Source organism: Ambystoma mexicanum, chromosome 7q, assembly GCF_040938575.1.
Source record: "Ambystoma mexicanum isolate Mex_15411 chromosome 7q, UKY_AmexF1_1, whole genome shotgun sequence".
NCBI classification, from domain to species: Eukaryota; Metazoa; Chordata; class Amphibia; order Caudata; family Ambystomatidae; genus Ambystoma; species Ambystoma mexicanum.
Window position 1 is genome coordinate 922,966,762 of NC_090941.1, and position 22,358 is coordinate 922,989,119.

Consider the following 22,358-nt stretch of genomic DNA (forward strand, 5'->3'; position numbering starts at 1 on the left):
GCTAGCCACAGTAAGGGAATGGCTAGGAGAGAGAGAGAGAGAGGAGGCATTTGAAAAAGGAGTAGGCCTGCGTAGGAATGACATTGCCAGGAATCCACTCAGGGAAGATCAGAGCTAGACCCCCTCCGGAACGGTTGGATCTGGGCACGGAGAGGTTCTTGTGGCCATCAGGAGTAGAGTGTCAAAGCTTGTGACAGAGCTGGCCGTGAACCATGTCTCTGTGAGCCCGAGCACATTGAGGTCAAGTTTCTCTAGGAGGCAGCAGATGTCAGAGGAGTGTTTGACAGCAGATGAGCGAGAGTTTAGAGTGGCAATATGGAGAAGGGACCAAGACGGTACCATTCAAGTAAACATTAATGATGACCTTAGAGGAGTGTAAGGAGGCCAGGGTGCCACCATTAATGGGAGAGTAAGAGAAGCGAGAAAGCACAGAGACCATATGTAGAGTCCATAGGTTTGGTGAGGGAACAACAAAGAGGATGTCGGTGAAAGTTGGCCTGGAGGTAGCACTGGTATAGGTGTGAGCAATAGGGTTAGAGACCAGGATGTCCTTTTTAAACTTCTTCCTACCAGATTTTGTGAGGAGAGCAGGATAGTCAATAGAGAAGCATTAAGAAAAGATAGGAAAGACAGAGAGCACCATGGAGTGGTAGGGAGATGAAAGAATAGGAAGGGGGATATGAAGGGGTGGGGGCAGAGAGAACAATAGAGAAGGACACAGGGAGGGGCGCAAGAAGACGAGACAAAGAGAGACAAGACAATAGTAGACAATTGAACAAAACAACAAGAGCTCAGGCAATAGTAGAAGAGTTAAAACTTAGGTGACCAGCCAAGGGGATTTTATGTGCTAACTGTTATATGAACGCTTTGCTAAGAAGGCAAAGCCAAAGACAGCACTACTTTAACAATGTAGTTTAATACTTTCACAATGCAGATTAAATACTGGAGAAAAACACACCTAGGTCTGAGAGTCCTATATAGTGGGTTTCACGATGCAGTTTAAGTAGTTTCACAATGCAATTTAAATACTTTCACAATGCAATTTGGATACCAGAGAAAAAGCACACCTAGGTTTACATAGTGGGAGAAAGACCTAGGTTTCACAATGCAGTTTAAATACTTTCACAATGCAATGTAAATACTTTCACAAAGCAATTACAATACCGGAGAAAAACCTGAGAGTCCATTTTCACCCCTTCTACTGATACCTCTGAAGGGTGTCCCCTTACAGGATCAGGGAGTGGCTCACTCTCCTCTTCTTCTTGATCAAAGGCTAAGAGCAAAGTTCATATCTCTGGTATGGAAACTTAAGCCTTCAGAAAAATAGTAGAAAAGACCCCAGAGGCCTCTGTGGGGTTGCCCAAGTCTACCAAATAGTTGACCTCTAGAGGTGTTCCCACACCTTTGAAGGTCCTGTCCATTTGTCCTGTAAGACCCCCTGTCTTAAAGAAACCAAGATGAGAACTTCTTGGTCTGGATTAAACTCTGCCATGTTAGCTTTCTTGTCATGCCAGTGATTGTCTAGAGCTTGACCAGCTTTCAAATTCTCAGAAGCCTCTGTCATCATCCGTGCCACCCTCTGTCTGAGGGCTAGCACACAGTCAGTAATTCTTACTTGCTTGAGTGAAGGAGCACTCTCCAGACCCTCTTTAATCAGGGCCTTAAGGGCCTCTGACAGGATGACCATAAAGGAGCTCAAAGGGACTAAAGCCCACTCCAGCTTGAGGAACTTCTTGATAGGCAAATAGAACGCATGTCAGAAGAGGTCCCACCTTCATTTAAGTGGTTCTTCTAAAGCTCCAATCATGCTCTTCATTGTTCTATTAAATCTCTCCAGCAACCCATTTGTCTGAGGGTGGTAAGCAGTTGAGAACTTGTAGGTGGCCCTACAGGTGTTCCACATGGCCTGCATGTAGTGGGACATGGAACATATAGTTTGACCCTTTGTCGGATACAACCTCCTTAAGTGATCATGCTCTGGCAAAAATAGCAAGTAGGGCTTAGCCACTGCCTGAGAAGTAGCAGTTCTCATTGGAATAGCTCCAGGGTACCTAGTGGAATGGTCCACTACAACCAATATAAATCGTTTTACCTGAAAATAATGGAGAATCTAGGGGACCAACAATGTCCCTCTCAAAAGGCACACCCACAACTGGGAGAGGCACTAAAGGTTCTTACATTCCTGGCCCCACTCTTACCAAATAACTGGCAAGTGTGACAACTCCTACAGTGTTTCTCAACTTCTTGTCATGCACCAACCCTGGATGCTCGTCCATCGCTGGAGGTACTACTAACATGGATGCCAGAAGCAAGCCTTACGGTCTAGTCTATTCCAAGATGGCCACCCACTTCTATAACCTGCTGATCAGACTAGCGCTCGGCGTGTTGTATCGAATTGCTACCAGCGCTGCCAGTCCCTTTCAGTGACTCGCCTTCTTTATTCAGCTTAAAGTTCCTAGCCTTTATTTCTGTGCCTTTCCACTCATGGTGCTTTCAGGTCTTCAGGTAAGGTGATCGGGATCTATTCAAGCTGTCTTAGCTTTCACTACGCGTTTACTTCATTACACGCGTATTCCTTATCTGTGTTTTCTTTGCGTTCGTCCTGCCCCGCCGTGTACAACCGTTATCTCGGTTGGGGTAATTCTGTACCTTTTCTGATCTATTCCCTATCTGTGTTTCCTCTATTCCTTCCCTCTACCACTCCGTATATTCGGCTTGTTACACTCTATGCCGGTTTATTCACGGAGACCATTGAAACCAAAGAGACCTGCGGTATCCCCGCACGCTGAGTCCAGCAACCTGCTCCTTATTCCATACCGGAGTGTTCCATAGCTGGAATTGGCGGACCAACGTTCCCGCTTCAGCAAATCTTCGGCAAGACCTCGGATCTCATCACTACGGTCTTGATTCCACCGGGGTTTTTTGCCTATACGGCTTTTTCCCCGTTTAGGGCGTGCTCCTCTGGCAACCTCTGGTTCTGTATTACATTCAGACCACGGAGGCAGCCGAGGGAGCGCGGCTCTATTTACGACAAAAAAAGGAGAAGAAGAAGCCAGAGAAGAGGATTAAGAAGAGAAGCCCCGTCAGGGTGGAGGAAGAACCTGACCAAACAGGTGAGGAGGAGTCAGGGGAGGAGGAGACCCCGCTTGACACTTCTGCACCCATCTTGGGCCAGTAAAAGTACAATGATATCCTCTCCTTGGTCCTCTTAAAACTTAGGTGACCAGCCAAGGGGATTTTATGTGCTAACTGTAGGAATTTGGATCCCAATTCTTGGGGTAGCACCAGTCTCTTGAGGTCCCTGCAATAGACTCCATAGGCTCACTGTAGAGGAGTCCATCCTACCAGTACAGCCTATGCTTCCCAGGGTCTTTCCCTTCTCTCTGGAAAGCTGTCCGCTGATGCATACTGTCTAGAGAGGGATACTCTCTCTGTCCCCTACTGAAATCTGCCCTTGAGGGTCTATTTCTGCAAGCAAAGTCTGCAGCTCAGGTGGTCTCTTATGTCCAGATCACCCAGACAGGGCTGAATCTCCTCCACCTCATCAGAAGAGGGTTCTCAACCTCAGCTGGGGTGGTCTCACAGGAGTGACCTCTGGTTTATCTTCTTCTGGAGCATTCTTCCTTAAGGAAGGGGTGAGGTTGGGGCCCTTCTTTTCTTTGGAGACTCTGGGTTTCCCCTTGGTCTCAGTTGGAATATATCTTAAGATTGCCTACCTTGCTTTCCTGGTTAGCTCTCTTCTCATTTTAGAAGGGGGCTTTGGGGTGCAGGGAACTACACCCAGAACCTCCAAGTCATTGTCCAAGAGTGCCCTACCTAGTTCTTCTGTCTGGGCACTCACAGTGATGTTAACAGCATGACATTACATTTAATGATAGCTGGCAGTATGGGACACATTTGGACTGGACCTACTGCTGAGTTGGTAAGCCTTTTGGGAGCCTGAGCAACTTCCTCAGGTTGAAAGAAGCTTTCCACCACCACTGTTATACTGGCCCCAGTGTCTCTAATGGCATGGGTGTCCAGACCATTCTTTATTATACTCTTTAGTATTATCGGGAATGTAATTATAGACTTCTCTGTGTTTTCTTGTTGTTCCCACAGTCCCAGAGATACTAAAGAAACTCTAGCGTGAGCACCAATGGGTTCTTCAGCTGGAGTGTGAAAGCTAGCCCATGTCATTTGTATATCTATATCTAAGCTGACAGAGGGGATCCCTGAAGGTTTACCCTTACATCTGGGATCTCCTTTCACATGGTACCAGACCCAACAAACCACACATTTACCAAACGCCTTCTGGAATGGGGTTATTTGATAACCTCAATCGGGTTTGGGCCCAGAGGTTTCACTAGCTCTATGAGGTTGTTTAGGGGGATATTTACACTTGTTATGTTTGCGTGGGGGATTATTGGAATGATCCTTCTCATCCTTATTATACATTTTTCCCATTCTCTTTCTTGTGAGGAGCCCCAGAATCCTTGTGTGTAGCGCTGTTGACCACCCATAAGTCCGAAACTAGTGCTAGCTTCTTGAGGTCCAGTTCCTAAGAGTCAGTAAGACGCTTTCTCAGCTATGGGGAACAGGCATCAAAAATAGTTTCTAGCATTAAGAGACATCTCATAACATCATAAGTGCTCACCCTGTAGCCCTTAATCCACCCATCTAGGTTTTTCATTCTTTCAATCACCCAAGTGGCCCACAAGTTACCATCTCTCTTTTTGTGGTTCCTGAAACATTTTAGGTATTGGGAAGGGTTCTTTTCAAACCTGGCAATGAGAGCAGTTTTTACCAACTGGTAACCTTGTCTATCATAATCATTCCAGTACATCCCAGCATCACAGCCATTCTGTGGGAGACGAGAGATCACCCATGGAACAAACTCACTTTCACACATACCTTGCACCTTACATGTAATCTCGATTGTACCTATCCAATCAAGAATGTTAGTTTTTGCAACATACACACTAACCAAATCTTTGGGGAGACAAGGCTTCCTGCTCCTGGAGGTGTCGGACTCTGAAACAGAAGTGGAATCAAGGGACAGTTTTTTCATGTCAAGCTCATGCTGCATCTCTTTTTCCCTATGTTGCAGTTCCTTCATAATTTATTTATCTATGATTTCTGACAGAATCTCCACTTTACAAAATTCAAGCACAATTTAATTTTCTCTATTTCTAGAACCAGTTCATCTGACATGTTAGATAGAGGTATGGGTGAGGTTAGGCAGTTTGGTGGTGGATGAGCAATCACATTTTCCTCTACTTCATCTACCTCACTTTCTGGAAGATGAGAACTAAGTGTCAAACTTTGAACATCATTGTTATCCAGATCAATTCTGCGAGTAGGGGTTACAGGCCTTCTCACAGTGTGGTAATCCAACAAGTGTTGGATTTATTCTGCTTTTTTCCTTTAGTACCAAGACATTTGTCTTTACACATTGTTTTCAGTTTTTCAACAGTAGGATTAATAAGAGCTTCTGCCTTATAGTTTTCGTTAGTGGACATATTTCTGTACTTTCACATTATAGTAGCCTTGAGGATGGATTCTCTGAAATACAATACCACCAGAAGTCAATGTAATCCAACCTACTCAAATCCCACCAGCTGTAACACCAGTGTTAGGGGAGTTTTCCTAAAGTCCCACTTGGAGGTACGACTTCAGTAAGCTATCTGAGTGGTTTGTAGACCCCCAACTCTCAGTATCAGTCTGTACTACTCAGGAACCTTGGTAGAGTGGCAGAGCAGTCAGGCTTATTATAAGAGGAAGATGTGAGCTGTAGGTAAGTATACTGAACCTAGCTAGTAATGCATATCAAAGAAACACTTACACATACATGTATATTAAAATATAGATACATTATATTTACACATAAATCACTTTTAAATACACCAAAACACTCAGGAATACATTAGGATACTTTTCAAAGGCCACTGCTTAGTTTTTACTAGCTCACGGTTATATTTGTTACAGCTTTTAACAGTTCTATTGTATTATTGGCACTGATGTGCACTTGCAAATCTTAGCAGACATAACGTAAAGCCATTTATTCTGCATACACATATAAGATTGTGACTTTTGGGAAGGAAAATAATTGGTTATTGTTATACTAGCAATCCATAATGTTCTAGATGCGCTTTCTTCGCACAGCAAGTTTTTTAAGTTCTAAAATACTACCCTAGTTAAATGCAGTTTGGAGAGGGCTTACAGTCTTGACAAGCAGCAGAATACTAAAAGGTTCCTGTGGATATTTTAGTCTCTATTCCCTAAGAAGTAGTAAGATTAAACCAAGGTTGGAGACACTGTTACTAAAGGGACACAAGCAGCAGCTTCAGTCGGATGTAAGAGGGGCGTACCTTGGACACCTCTATGTACACTCCACCGCTCTGGAGAGACTTCACAGATAGAGGTAAGCAATACCTTTCTCCACACATTACCTTAGGTTAGAAGAAAAGATGGTGGATTGATTCCCCCCAATGTGGCAACACTGTAACCAACCTCCTGATTCCTTGGTCTGATGACAAAAGGCAGGACCATGTACGAGATCTCTCAGTAGCAGTCTTGAGGGAGGACCTCTGGCACAGCTTTCATCAACTTCTCTGGGCACTCTGTGGCTTTGTGCAGCACCAACAAAGGACACGATTTGCCTGGTCAATCTTCTCAGGTTCTTGCAGTCCCACACTCCGCTGAGGGGGTCTGGATGAGTTGCATTGTGCCTCTGGATTGTCCTTGAGGACTCAGCAAAGACTTGAGTGAATGCAGCCTTTCCACATTGATGCACTCGAAATGGGCAGCAGGTCCCCTGGTATTAGGGTTTTGCGGCTCTGGAAGCTCACAGTACCTAGGGAGATGGCTGTTATCAAAGTTTGTCTTGGGACTGGTTTTTCCCACCAGTCAAAGGGAAGGAGTCGTCCTCTTTGGAGTTCCTCTGTTGCACAGAAAACAGGGTCAGGACAGCAGTGATCGCTTCACAATGTTGCAAAGGATCTGCAAGTGTCTCCGGTCATCTTCTTCGGTTATTTCAGGTTTCAGTGGTCGACTTGCCTTTCACCTCAGGAGCCTCACCTTTTGCACAGTTCCAGTACACACTCCTCTGCAACCTCTCACAGTAGTTTACAGAAAGGGGCTGGTGGCTGTCCAACCAGGACAGCCAGACCCCCATTAGGAGCTTGTTGCATTCAGGCACTCAGGCAGACAAAAGGCTGGGGAGTGAAAAACCCCTCCCCTACTTCATACCTGCCCAGACACATTGGAGCTTAGGCGGGGACACTCAAGGGTCCCCAGCAACACTGCCTATAAGGAGCTTTGTGCTGCAATAGAAAAATACATATGCCTTAGAAAAAGATATGGGGGGAAAGTAGACTTCATAGGATGGTCAAACACAAAGAACAGAGTACCAATGGACAGAGTGGAAAAAGACTCTACTCATACAGGATTAAGGAAAAAGGTCCAGAAAGCCAGCAAAAAATGCTCAGAGACTCACTAGGAGATGGGATGAAGCATATAAAGGATAAATCTTCCTAACAATTGCACAGCTAACTCTCACCTTAAGACAGCAGTTATACATATATTGGTAAAAAGGTCACCACAATAATCCACAAAGGCCATGCTTTAGCTCTACATAAGTCAATAAATAACCATCATATAAGCAAGAAAATAAGTTTTAGCACCAAGTAGAATATGCTATGTAATTAGTCCCAATTGTCCTTCAATCATCATCCAATTATTAGAAAATGTTAGAAATACATTCAATATCGCAAAACATATCAGCTTTTCAATTACCATGCATCGTTTCGTATCCAAATCGAATTTTTATATTTTCAGAAAATATACGCATTTCATTCTCAAATATCAGCTGATCATTTTATGTGCAAAGTAATAATTTTTAGTATCACCACGTTTTTCCCCAGAACAAAAGCTTGCAACTTTATCTCACATATTATACCTCACATTCCCCCGCGCAGCCTAATAATCATGAGCCACCATTGAATGCTGGAAAATCTCTTTACGCCGCAGTTTATCCTCAGATGACCATGTGCTACTGGACCAGCTTCATGCCATCTAATAGCTACATTTGGAAAAAACAGCTTAATATTCACAGATAGATTCTTACTCACATATCTGTGCCATTTCTATGTCACAGCTATGGCCAGCGTCCGACATCCCGGTGCAGCCTAATGTGCACATCTGCCACCCTGGCTGCTTCAGGCAGGATGGGGTGACACAGGCGCTGATTCCACTAGGGGCGGTTGGGACTCCTCAACAACCAATGCAGTGGCCATATTCGCTCCATACTCTCTGGAGGAATGACTGAACTGGCAGTGGAATCCAGGGCGGGCCGTTCTCGCAAGAACGGAATGGGGTGAGATGGCTCACAGGCTTTTGGACATGGGACTTTTGTAAGGCAGGATTGGCAGAGCCACCCGGCTAAGGACCATGGTTGGTGCCACCCTCTCTGGTCCCCCCGTGTTGTTCTCTTGTGCCCCCCCTTCCTGTACACAGGAGTCTGTCCTGATACATTCTGGTTTCACCATCACCGTCTTGTGGCCAACGCTGGATTTCACTTTTATTCATAGATTCACGGTGCGTCACCCTTTCTCAACTCTCATGCTGGACTTCCTTTGTATCCTGTACTCATGGTGGCCCTGAATCATGCTGTTCCCATCTTTATCTTGTATCCTGGCTTGCAACATTGTGTTAGTAATGACTTCTGCAATTGTATTCGCTCTCCCCTCTTGCTCCTCCACTCTTTTTAACTGCTTACTCTCTGTTCTCTCCTCCCCTCCCCTCTCCCTTTTCCTATCTCCTCCCCTCCTCCCTTTACTTTCTTCTATGCACTTAGTCTATCAGAATTGTCCCTGGACCTAGTATGATAGCAACCTAGTCTGTCGCTCCCCCATACCCTTACTGCCCCCCCCCCTCCCTCCAGCACTATCTGAAACGTTGTCAGGCCTAGTACGATAGTCGCTTGTTTTGTTCCTCCCCTCCCTTTCTGCACCCCTCTTCGTCACCTTTTGTTTTCCTCCAGCTCTACCAGAAATGTTGTCAGGGCTAGTACGGTAGTCGCCTGTCTGTTTCCATTTCCTTCCCACTCTCCGCCTCCCTTCCTTATCTATGTCTTAGCTCTTGCACTATCTGAAATGTCGTCAGGCCGAGTAGGATAGTTAATTTCACATCCTTCCTGTTCATGGCCTGTAAGTATGTCGTCGTATTTTCCCTTGTTCCCTCCCTTGCATTGAAGCGCTTTGAAACACATTGTGTATAGGCGCTATATAAATAAACTATCATATCATATCATATCATCATATGCCAGGACCAGTTTCACATGACCAGTTAGCCTCACATACCCATGTAATGTCATCATAAGGCATATACCCACATACACCAGCAGGATGAGTTGCACACAGATTCTGCCTCCTCTCCACCCAAATGGGCTTCTTCCTAACACACTTCAATGCCATGGGTGTAGGTGGTAGTGCTCAGGAGGCACTTGAGAGCTTCCTGAATCTTGGGACTTGGGGTCGACTGGAATTCCTAGTCTGGATCAGAAATAACAACCCCTAATGTCCATATGCTCTCGCCATTCCTCAAACCTTAAACTGTTGAAGATGCATTCATTATATATGTATGGTTTATGTCACAGGCTGAAACAACTAGACTAAGTTAATTTAGCAACATTGTTTGTTTAAGAAATCATGTTTTACTGGGCTCTCATATTTTTATGTGCATACTTTCAGCCTAACATTTTGGATTGTCCATGATTTCACTGAATCAGAAATGTCAGAGGAAAAAAAAGAACGTCAGTTGAAGGAAAATGACTTTCGCGTTTTTCTCCCGTAGATATTTCTGCTAACCCCCACCCCCTTACTTACCTTTTGTCCTTACACTTCAATGTGTGCCGCATACCCCTCCACCCCCTGCAACGCTGATTCCCTTCACTTAAGGGCATGAGAACCAGCGGAACAGGGCCCTTTTTTTAAAAAAACTTTATTTTTGACGCAGTAGGGGACACCCCTGCAGCCCCCAATACCTTTATAATGAGCAAGGGTGCAGAGGGCACCCCTGTTACCCTTGTTCGCTACAATGGTACTGTATGTTAGATCCGTACAGCTTAAATTCAAACAAATCTACCATTCATTTTTTTTCTTCTGTTTTCTCTACTGATTACTACATTGCGTACAGCGATCCAGCTTCCACCTAGGCACTTTTGCTGTTTATTTAATCTTTTTTAGTGTTTATCTTTGTTAATAAGTTTGTTGTTAGACATGGTTCTAGGGAATATGGTAACACAGTCTTAATTTTGAATGCCCAATATTTTCTATGGCTAGCATGATATTATTATCAGATGTTAATACTGTGTTAGACTAGAGGAATTGTAAAATGTAAAATTGCATTCCATTTTTTGGCAGGTTTTCACTTACCTATTTGCGTGTCTGTATTTTTTAACTTTCTCATATTTTGAGATATGTTAATTCTGTCTAGACGAAACTGAAGCCACAAGCCTCACCACTGTGTTAGCCTTAAGCGCTGTCATCTCTTCTTTGCATTCTCAGAGAAGGATAGATGGCTTTGGATTAAGAAACACAGCAGTAAAGTGTTTTCTGACACGTTAGGAATTGAATCGGTTGACCTCTATCAAACATATTAAATTGATTTGTTATGTCAAAGTCACAGAACACTCGCTGACATAAAACCCCAAGGCCCACGTTCAAAACAAAGCCAGGCAAGAAATACGGCTTGTTCATTAAGTCACTTGGTACATTATAGTGTAGCCCTGACAGAAGCAACGTATTGTTCTCGTCAATCAATTATTAGAGGAGCACTAGTCAAATGTGTTTACATATTGTACCTGCTCAGAGCTGGTATGACTCCTAGCAATGTGTTTAAGCTTTAATTATCTGGCGAAATTAGGATGCTGCACCTCTACAAATATGTGTGTATTTGATTGATAAGAATAGCGACTACAATTAGAATTTCTCATTTGAAAAGCTGACCAGAGCTATATGGCTGATGCAACCCCTTTGTTAATTCTACTTGCAAATGACCGTTTACAAGATGGTGGTCTCTGTTGGTTGGGCATCTTAGTTACAGGAACACGGATGAAGCCTAGCTTAAGGTAACGGGGAGACCCTCCAAAATTCAAGTGCCCTGCGTGGTCAGATTGGAGGAGTACAATAGCTGGGAATAGGCAGGGAGGAATTCCCGATTGCCTTTATTGATCATGACGATACTATGAGCAGCATAGAGGTGCCAGGAGGATAGCTCAGGGGCATCGCGTTTGTCTTGGAAGCAAGACAATACATACAAATGCAGGTTTGAATCTCTGTATTGCACTTAGAAGCTGGTCTTCGTTGTTAAGTGTGTTATAAAAGAACAATTATAATGTATTCAATTGGAATTCTTACTTGATGAAATCAAGTAATGGCGCCAGATTACGGAGTTCAAGTGCAAAATTGCATGTATTAGCACTAGGCACTGTTTGACAGTGGGACATATTAGAAAAATAGTGTACCATGACAAAGTATTTTTCTGGGATGTGTATGCACCAGAACAAAAAGTGCCCTAGTGCTAATACCATTCTGTATTAGCACTAGGGCAAACTGTGCCCTGGTTCAAAAATGCAGTGAAAATGTATCTTTGCACCTGCCACCAGCTGGCTGCACTTTTTATTTATTATTCTTATTTATTGTTCTTATTTATTGTTCTTATGTATTTACTGTTTATCCTATGTACTGCACTTACCCTCACCTTTCCCCCTCGCACCTTTCCCTTCCCCCCTCCCCTGCACTTGCGCGATCTCAATGTCACCTGGCCTAATATGATCGCTATCTCTGTCTTCCCCCTGTACCCCTCCCTAGCCTAGTCGCGCCTTGAAACACTTGTGTATAGGCGCGTTATAAATGCCATATCATATCATATCACTAGGGCAATTTTTGCCCTATTGCTTATTATAAGTTACACTGCACTTGACATGGTGCAATGATGTTTTAATATGTCCCAGTGAAATAGGGTGAACTTTGCCCTAGTTCTAATAACATGTAACGTTGCACTTGCACCGGTACAAAGTGTCTGTAATCTGGCCCCTGATATGTGTTATCAGAATGTATGGACATTTTCCAGCCGTATTGGAACACCATTTATGAGAATGCATTTGAGGGCTCACTCTAAAGATGACAGGATGTTAAAAATGTGGTGGTGAAGAAACCACCACCATACACACCACCATGCTATGAGATTGGTGGTAAAGTAGTGTAAATGCATCCAGCACTTGGCAATTGAGCTGGAGAAATTAATATGAGACGTTGCGTCACACATTCTAACTCCTCCAAAATGCCCAGGAACTCTCATGGAACGTCAAGCTTGGGGACTAATACCATCTCACTGCCACCCATATTCTCACAGATTTTCTGCGGACCAAGCAGCAATACAAGTAATTTAGGATACAAGAAAGTATGTTACTTATGCTAGTGTCATGCGCCCTTATCGTGGAGAGGAAAAAGAAGATCACACAATGCCTCTTGTTCTCCAAATTGTAAGCTTTGAGCTTTTAATTGTACATGAAATCAAGGCATGCCCTTTGTGATTACACGTGTTTCGACATCTGCGTCTTTTTCAAATCAGGGCTAGTAAGGTTGATTCAAGGTTCATGAATTGGTAGTTTAGGTTAGATAGTCATGGGTTAAATCCCTGTATCAGGGATTTAACCCATGACTATCTAACCTAAACGCATGACGCTAGCATAAGTAACACAGTTTGTTGTATCCTGAATTCAAACGGAGTAAGGGAGCCAAGGAAACTCTGTTGTTACACAGTCATGCGACCGTGACTTGTCAGTCAGCATTCATTAAGGAAAGGGCGCTGAGGTCCACCTGGAAGGGAAACCAACAAAATAGGCTCCTCACACACAAAAGGATACAAGTAATTTAGGTTGGAGGAAATTCCACACAAATTACCACCAAACTTGTAATGAGACCCATCATCTCAAAAGGACATCTCATAGAAGTGATCACATTTGGGCAATTGAAATTGCTAATTTATGACTTTGACACAAGACTTCAGATTATGTCTGATTTTTTTCATGCTATGTTGATTTATACCACACATCGCTACCATTTGCATGGTCTCCAGGCACTCACGCGGCTCTGTAAGAAAGTGGGATGGGTAGGATATTGAGGGAAGAAGACTAGGATAGGGGTTGTGCTCTTCTGTTGGTGCTTGCAGAACCAAGGGGAACTGGTGTCTGTGCGGGTCAGCTTTCTGAGTGTGTTTGGATTGTGCACACAGGGGTTATTGTGTCCGGCGGGGCAACGTTCAGTGTCCGGGTTGTTTGTTTGCAGCAAGTTGATCTTCTGAAAGAAGTGTAAGTTGTGTGTTTTATGTGTGGTAGGGTTGACCCGTTAGTTCGTATGAGGTATATGTGGGGGATGCTGCAGAGTAGCAAGGAAAACTGGTAGTTAGTACAGTGTGGTTGTTTTATTGTTGGTTCCAAGATCCGTACTGTCCCTTGATTGTCTTGGGTCTGCAGTGATATTGTGGCAGGTGTCCATTTTTATGCTAGTCTCGGTGAGTTGAAAAGCCAGGTTGTTCAGTGGTTTTCTGGAGATTAGGTGATCTTCCTTTGTTCTTATCTTCTTCAGGGTAGAGTTCCATAGATTGGCTATTAGATGGGACAACGCTGTTCATCTGATTTTCCTTTTTTCATAGTGTTTCATTTTGATTTGGCCATCATTGCCTGATCTTAGGTTTGTTCCTGGTTGATAGCTGCATGGATACATTTGGCTTCTTGTCCATATAGTGATATACGAGTGATGCAGAGGAATTTGAAGTTAATGCATTTTTTCACTGGGAGCCAGTGTAGGCTTCTCAGGGCTGATGTGATGTGTTTTTTTCTGTTTAGTCTCAGGAGTATTCTTGCTGCAGTATTTTGGACTTGTTAGAGTTTTTTAGTGAACATTCTGGCATTCTAAGTTAGAGGCTGTTCACATAGTCGATTCTTGATAATGTGAAGGAGATGATTGTGAGGGTTCAGTGTGCCAAGACAGTTAGGGGAGGATCGCTCTAATTAAATCCAGGATATAGAAGCATTATTTTGCTATTGCGTGGACGTGTGGTTCTAGTGAGTGTCCATTGTCCATGAGTATTCTCAGGTTTTCTATCATGGAAGATGCTTCCAGTTGGGTTCCCTTGCTTGGTGGCCAGTTCAGCTGTGTTTCTGTTGCGTTATCCTCTGAGGGGGAGATCATTATTTCTGCTTCACTTAGGTTTCGTGTGAGATTGTTGATTGTCATCCAGGTGTATTTGGCTTTGAGGCATTTGTTGAGGGTGTTTTTTGGATCTTGGGTTGAGGTTATCTTGAAGATGAGTTGGGTACCATCTGCCTAGTTATAGGTGGTCAATCCATGGGTATGAATGAGTTAGATTACGGAGACATGTATAGGCTGAAGTGGAGTGGGGAGAGTCTAGAACCTTGTGGTATGCTGCAGGAGATGTTTTGGATGTTAGAAGTAAATGGCGGTAGGTAAGTACTTTCCATTTTGAGTCAGGAAAGATTTTAGCATTTGTAGAGTGGAGTCTTTTAAGCCACATTACCCCTGTCTCTAAATTAGTGTTGTGTGTCTGATTGTAGGCAGCTGATATGTCCAGTAGTATGAGGGCCGATCGGGTGCTGTTGTCTGCCTTTATTTTTAGGCCATCCCATGTGGATATGAGTGCTGATTCTGTTCCTCTCATTGTTCTGAAGCCGACTTACAAATGGTCGAGTGTTCCATTTGTTTCAACGTGGTTGAGTAGGATTTTGTTGATGTTGTTCTCCGATAGTTGCGCCGGTTAGGGTAGATGCAATATAAGTCTGTAGTTGTTGGGATTGTCCACACTTCCTCTTTCATATTTTAGGAGAGGCTTGATGTGTGCTGATTTGAAGGTTTTAGGTACTATTCCTGTGTTTATCAATAGCCGGAAGTATTACGCTGGAGTTCTGTGGTTCAGGATTTCTTTGAAGATGCCTGAGTCATTGGGGGATCTGGTGAGGTTGGTGTATTTTATTAGTGCAGTGAAAACTTCAACATCTATGGTTTGGAATCTGTTGAGTGTTGCTGTGGTTGGTGTTGTGCTGGTTATTGGCGGTTCTGTATTTGTGTTTATTGTTGCTTGGCTTGCGTCAATGGTCTGTTGAATTGTTTCTATTTTTGTTCTTAGGTGGCTAGTGATGTTGTCACATAGGAATTGTGATGCTATGACACAATTGTTGCAAGATGTTGGGTTTTTGATTTCTTTGATGATTTTGAATTGTTCTTTGTGTGGGATTATTGTGGTGTAGTATATTTTTTTTGCTTATAAGGACTGCTGATTTGTACATTCTAAGTTGTCGCAGGTATTTAATTTTGTCTGATTGATTATTGATTGTAATGGTTTCTCCATAGTTTTTATAGTTTGTAATTTGTAGTTCTGAGTTCCCCCAGTTCTTCTGGAAATCATCTTGCTGCCATGTTTTAGCTGTGGTTTTGAAGGGTTTTGCTGTGCTTATTGGTCTAGGGCCTCTGTGATCCAGACATCGAGTTTTTGTTATGCTGATTCAGAAGACATTCTGTTTAGATAGGAGGTGTTTTGTCTGATAGTTTTCTTCTGTTATGTTAAGGATTTCAGGTCAAAACTCTTCCAGTTTCTTTTGTTAGTATTGTGAAGTATTGTGTTTCCGGGCAGTATGCAGACTGGGAGTTTGACGGTGAATGAGATCAAGTGGTGAAAATTGCATCCTAGGTGTGTCTAGCACTGTGGGTGGGTCTTTTACTATTTGCTTGGAGTAGAGTGTTGCCAGAAGGGCACTGAGGCAGAATGTAGTGGTTTTGATTTCTCTTTTAAACCAGGTATTGAAATCCCCCAAGACAATAAGTGGAACAGTTGGCAATGGAGTCAGTGAGCTTCGTTGCAATATTCGGGTTGTAGGGTGGTGGTCTGTGGCTCAGGAGGAACAATAAATTGTTGTTGAGCTTGATTTTGATAAGAAGATGTTTGCAGTCTTCTAAGTCAGTTGGAGGAGTGGTGTGGTGCAGATGTGGTCTTTGTGTGTCATTGTGATTCCATCTTCACTTTTTGACTGTAAACTGAGCCGTTTAAGAGATAAGTGCAAACACTTTCAGTTTCGTGTTTGTCTGTTTGCAGGAATGCCCCTTGAATATGACCTTAAGAAATAATATTGAGAGTGTGTAGACAGGCACAAGATTAGACAATCTATAGCATACAGTGGGTATGATAGAGGATTTTTAATTTAGATTGAATTTCTGGAATCAGAGATGAGGAGGTTGGTGATGTGACAAAAGAAAAGAGAACTGAAGAAAGAGTATGTTACCAGCATTTCCAGATTTACAGAAGAGAAGGAAGGACATTCATTTGACATATATTATTAATATTTTGCAGGAGCTCCTCCAGATACCAGTCATGTTTCTTTAGACATTCAAAGAGTGCATTGCATGTTATAATAATTGAAGTCTTTTTAACAGGAGTACACCACATTTACAATATACATTGTAGCGTATGATTTGCATGAATGGATTATTGATGTAGGAATGGATCGCTGTGGAGGGATCTAGAGTGTTGAGGGGTTTATATGAGTACGGTTGGGAAGAGAAGAGATAGGGAGCCTCTGGATTGCAGAGGGAGCTGGCGGAGAAGTGTCCACATGGTTATGCTGCTGAATATTAAATATAATACATTGGAGAGATAAAGGTCCACACTTGCCCTATGTGTGAGATCCTTACACACTTAAATTGGTGATGAGTGATGTGAAAAACCACATAAGAGGTGAACAGGAGACAACCCTGCAGGACATACATGATGGGAAATCCAGCGAGTCAGAAAGAAGACTATGTCTACATGCATCAGCTCTCTGTTAAGTTGGACCAATCTCCAAGCGAGCGCACGGACCGACACCAGACTCAGACTCAAGAGTGGTGAGGCATTATGAGCCCAAGCACAGAAAGGAGGACTAGAGGAAAGGCTGCATGTGCGTGAACGTACGTCACACCATTTGGATTTGAAACATTAGAAAAAAGAACCTACAGATGTGGCATAACTTGCAGCCATTTTGTATGTGTACACACGATATTCTGCCATTAATATTGATACTTCAGGGTTATGGAAATAAAGGGAGCATTTATTTAAAGTGAACAGTGGAAACGGAGAGTGCACATTTCAGGAAGAGAACACATTAAGAGTGCAAACAGTGAAATCTAAACATGGAATGCACAGTTTTAGGAAGGAAAAATATTCAGAGTGGAATGAGTGAAATCTACAAGTTAATGTTAACAAAAACAAAAAGAAATGCAGGGTGTAACATCCTGCACAACCTTTTCTGGCCACACCAGGGGAACCCACAATTCAGTGGATGGAATGGAAGGAATACTGGGCAAACTATGTCAGTACGATTGATAATGAACAGCTTGCACCAACAAAGAAGAAAACATTGTTATTACATTCCCTAGGCCCTGAGGCACACCAAAATTTCAGGGGATTACCACCATTAAGGTTTTTATCCATAGACTATCATTGTAGTGAATACATACTTTTTTTTATTCTAGAAAGCATGAGAGGAAAGAATCTAAGGGCCTCATTACACGGTAGGCGGTAGGGGTTTACCGGTACCGGTAAGGGCACCGGTACTGGTAAACCCCTACCGCTTTACTACGAGTTCCCTTTGCAGGACCCGACTTTAACAGCTGGTTTTCCCAGCTGTTAAAGTTGGGTGCCGCAAAGGGACCTCAGAGATAATTACGGTACCGCAATTTGTGGTACCGTAATTAGCACCTTGCCCATTCCCATTATGCCCTATGGGGGCAAAAATGGGAATGGGGAAGAGCCTTGGTGAATGGGGAATTACCGCCCCCGCTCACTTTGAGTAGGGCGGTAATTCCACCATCCACCAAGGCGGACACAGTAAAATACCGGCGGCAACCATGGCGCTAATAGCGCCATGGTTACCGCCTACTGTGTAATGAGGCCCTAAGACTTTGCATGACAAGGCCACAGTGTTGTGTGACGCTGGTGTGCAGGTGACAGGTGATGCTGCTCATCAGTAAATAATATGTTGCGCCTTTGTCCATGCATCCAAACCTTTAAGAACCGGGCATCGGACCCTCTGCGGCAAAGCCCTCTCAGGATAAGGCTGCAGTGTTGTACAACGCAGGTGCGCAGGAAATGCTGCCCATCGGTACATAATACATTGCACCTACATCCACGCATCTAAACCTTTAAAAACTGAGGAATGGACCTTCTGTGGCAAAGCCCTCGCAGGACATCCCCCATCTTTTTTAACTGATTTTTTATCTCCTAAACTTCTCTTCTCACTAAGTCTGGAAGAAAGAAGAACAAGAAGCACACTGTTGTGATGGGCAAAGTGCACAGCACCATTATACATTCACATATCCTTTTATGTTGACTCACAAGAGTACTGTGTGGTGTGTATTTCGTACAGAGCAACTCTATTATGAGTGATAAGGTTCTATGAATGTTTGGTTTTGATGTGCCGGGACCGGAGCGTCAGTGGAGTTCAGTTGGAGCTGCCGCTTGGTCAAGTGCCTGCTGTGATGTTTGTTTTGACCAATAAACTCCCGTTGGAGTCCTGTTCGCCTGGCGTCTTTATTTTCACAGTGGCGACGAGGATTGTCGAGCTACTGGCTTGTTTACCTGACCCTGCCGGGGCTGCGTCTGAACAACGCTGTTCATCCTGCTTCCGTGCGTGACAGCAGGCAGAGCGGATTTTGAATCCAGTGGAAGCAGGATCAAGACCAGGTCAGGAGGCGTACCCTGGAGGGTGGGGGCCTGGTGTGCCGTTGTGCTGCGCTTCCCAAAATTAGCACGTGTTCGCAATGTTGTTGCAGCCCGACTCGAGACTGAACGCAAGCCATTCCACGCGCCTGCAGCGTCCTGAGCTCGAGCATCTGTGAGGAAGTGGGTGTCTCCCTCTGACGTAGGAAGAGCTTTCCTTCCATGCTGACACTGTTATTAGGTTGCTGAGCAACGCTCTTTCAATCCTTTCTTTGGAATCTACCTGTCTTCTTGGAGAGGCATTATGACGCACTGAATGACCCCGCCATCAATCGAAGGCTCCGTTCCCTGCACTGTTGCCTCACACAAGTAGCCTCTGCTGTCGGCCGAAACATGGTGGCGACGATACCCCCACCTGTGCCATTCCTGAATGAGCCTGACCGTCCCTCCATCAGGTGGGACAGGTGGAAGAACATATTCGAGAACTACTTGGTAGCGATGGGTGGAGAGAGGTTCAGTGCAGCTCGGAAAAAGGCTTTGTTGCTTCATAATCTGGGAATAGAAGGGCGCACTGTGTTTGATGGACTAAGCAGAGGTCACAGCGCTGAAGCCGAAGATGTGGATGAGTATACTTTCGCCCTCAAACAATTAGAGGATCACTTTGAACCGAGAAAGAATGTGACTTTTGAGAGGCACAGGTTCTTCCAGCGTGTGCAGGAGCCATCGTAGTCGGTAGAATCATACTAGGCCTCCTTGAAGACTCTAAGTCATTCTTGCGAATTTGAACACCTCTCTGACTCACTCATCAGGGATCAGCTGGTAAGGTGTACGAACAATGTTAGAATCCAAGAAAAGTTGCTAACCAAGGACATGAAGCTGGAGGAGGCTGTGGATCTAGCCAGGAGTATAGAGCAAATGTCAAAATATGTTAAGGAACTGAGAGTTGATAAACAAAGTGCCCAAGCCGTGTGTGCTGTTGATCAAAAGAGGAAGCCAAGTGTCAACATGAACCGAAAGGGAACGTCGAGCACGAAATGTGCCAGATGTGGCAGTTTCAGACATGGATCAAATGATCCTTCTTGCGCAGCGAAATTTGCTGAATGTTTCAAGTGCAGAGGCAAGGGACACTTTGCTAATGTTTGCAAGGGCTCCTCGATAAATCTCCTGGAATCCAGGAACGACAACCGAGGAAAGTGTTTGTTTGAGTTACAGTATACAGGAAGTGTCCACTGCACAGGACTCAAGACCCAGGCATGTCTTTGAAGTATCATCCATTGGAGGAGAGAAGGAGGGGCCTGTGGATGTGTTCATGATTGATGGTCAAGAAATAGTTATGAAAGTAGACACATGCTCTCCATGGACCATCATATCGAAAGACACCTTGAAAAGGACCCTTAAGAGGGATGAAACAATTCTGAACCCACCTGACATTCAACCCTGTGGTTAGGGAGAGTCTCCGATCGAGATTCTGGGTCAGTTTTCTGCAAGAGTTGCATATAAGGGGAAGGAATGCAAGGCTAACATTCTGGTTGCAAAGAAGGGTGCCTCCCTATTGGGTTGGGAGGAACAGAAAAATTTGGGGGTCAGGGTGCAGGCCAGTGATCTTGAACCTGTTACTATTGCGGAGATTGATGATGTATGGTCTAAGGAGTTTCCAGAGGTTTTCTCTGAAAACCCGGGCAGGCTCAGGCATTTTGAGCATCATGTAAAATTGAAGAGGGATGCCCAACCTATTGTTCATAAAGTGAGGCATGTGCCGTTAAACATGAGAGCGCAACTGCGTAGTGAACTGAATGATTTAGTTTGCAAAGGTGTGATTGAGCCTGTGGCGGCTACGCAGTGGTTGTCACCTATAGTGCTTGTGGCTAAAAACAATGGGAAATTGAGGTTGTGTGTAGACCTACGGAGTCTTAATCATAATATCTTAGTGGAAAGGCATCCCTTGCCCAAAATTTCAGAAACACTATCCACCCTTGGTGAGCCAAAGGTGTTTTCGGTCATTGACCTCTCTGCTGCCTATCACCATGTTCCCTTGTCCAGAGAGTCACAACACCTTACGGCCTTTATCACACCCGAAGGCACATTCAAATACAATCGCATGCCCTTTGGGCTAGCCTCAGCTGCCTCTATGTTCCAAAGGGTGATGGAGGAGGTGTTGAAGGGTCTGAAAAACGTAACAGTATTTCAAGATGATATTTTGATATTTGCTAGTGTTGAGTCAGAGCATGACAAGGCACTTAGGGCTGTGTTACATAAACTAAGAGAAGCAGGGTTGACAGTTCAGAGGAGCAAGTGTAGGATAGCTGTTGGGGAAGTGGAATACCTGGGACACAGGATCTCTAAAGAAGGCATTTCTCCCAAGAAGTCACTAGTGAAAAGTATCAGTAATGCTCCCCAGCCTCAAGACAAGGACCAATTACGTTCTCTCATGGGACTAGCGGAATATTACCATCAATTTGTGGGTGGATTTGCATCTATCTCATCCCCTTTGAGAGATTTATTAAAGAAAGGGGCAAGGTATGAGTGGTCAGAAGAGTGTCAAGAGGCATTTCAGCAGATTAAGGAAGGGATATCCAAGGCACCGTTTTTAGGGGGATTTATATCAGGTAGGAAGACCCTGATTTCAGTTGATGCAAGTACACTAGGATTGGGAGCTACCCTGACTCAGTTTGATTCTGGTAAGACTGAACATGCCATTGCATTTGCGTTCAGGCCGCTCAGAGGAGCAGAAAATAATTATTCTGTTATTGAGAGAGAGGCCTTTGCCGTCTCATGGGCCATCACACACTTTAGATTCTTTCTGTGGGGTCGTTCTTTTCTGGTCTGAACAGATCACAAGCCCTTATTTCAACTTATGAATAGTTCGGAGTGGGCCAAAGGGTCTCCTAAAATTTCGAGGTGGATGGTGGAACTCATGAGCTATAACTTCAGAGTGTGCCACATTCCTGGGAAGGAGAACGTGGTTGCGGATTGTTTGTCTAGGTTGCCTGTGGGAGATGGTGGAAGTGGTGAGATGCCGGAATATCAAAGTGTTAGTATTGCTGAGATTGAATATGATGCCATTGATAAGGAGAGATGGGTAAGTGCTGACGATGAGGACACTGAATTGAAACAAGTCAAGGTGTGGACTAAAGAAGGATGGCCTCATAAAAATGTGATTGGGAAGGAATATGAGAGGTATTTTGGGGTGAGAGATGAGTTAAGCTTGTCCGAGGATGGGTGCAAACTCAGGAAAGGAAGCAGGATTGTACCCCCCGGTGGAGTTAGGTCTCATTTAGTAAATATAGCACATCTGGGACATCTAGGTATGGGGGGAATGAAGAGGTGCTTGCGGCAGTCCTTTTGGTGGCCGGGGATTGATAGTGATGCAGAAAAGTGTGTTAGAGGCTGTAGAGAGTGTGAGAAAAGTGACAAGACCAAGATCGCCAGAGAAGTGCCAATTACGCCTGTTAAAGTACCCACTGAGCCGTGGCAAAAAGTTGCGGTTGACTTGATTGGGCCAATACAGAATCTTGGTGATGGATGCAAATATTTTGTAGTGTTAGTAGATTACCATTCCAAATGGATTGAATGGAAGCCTCTACGTGAGGCTACCACTGCTGAAA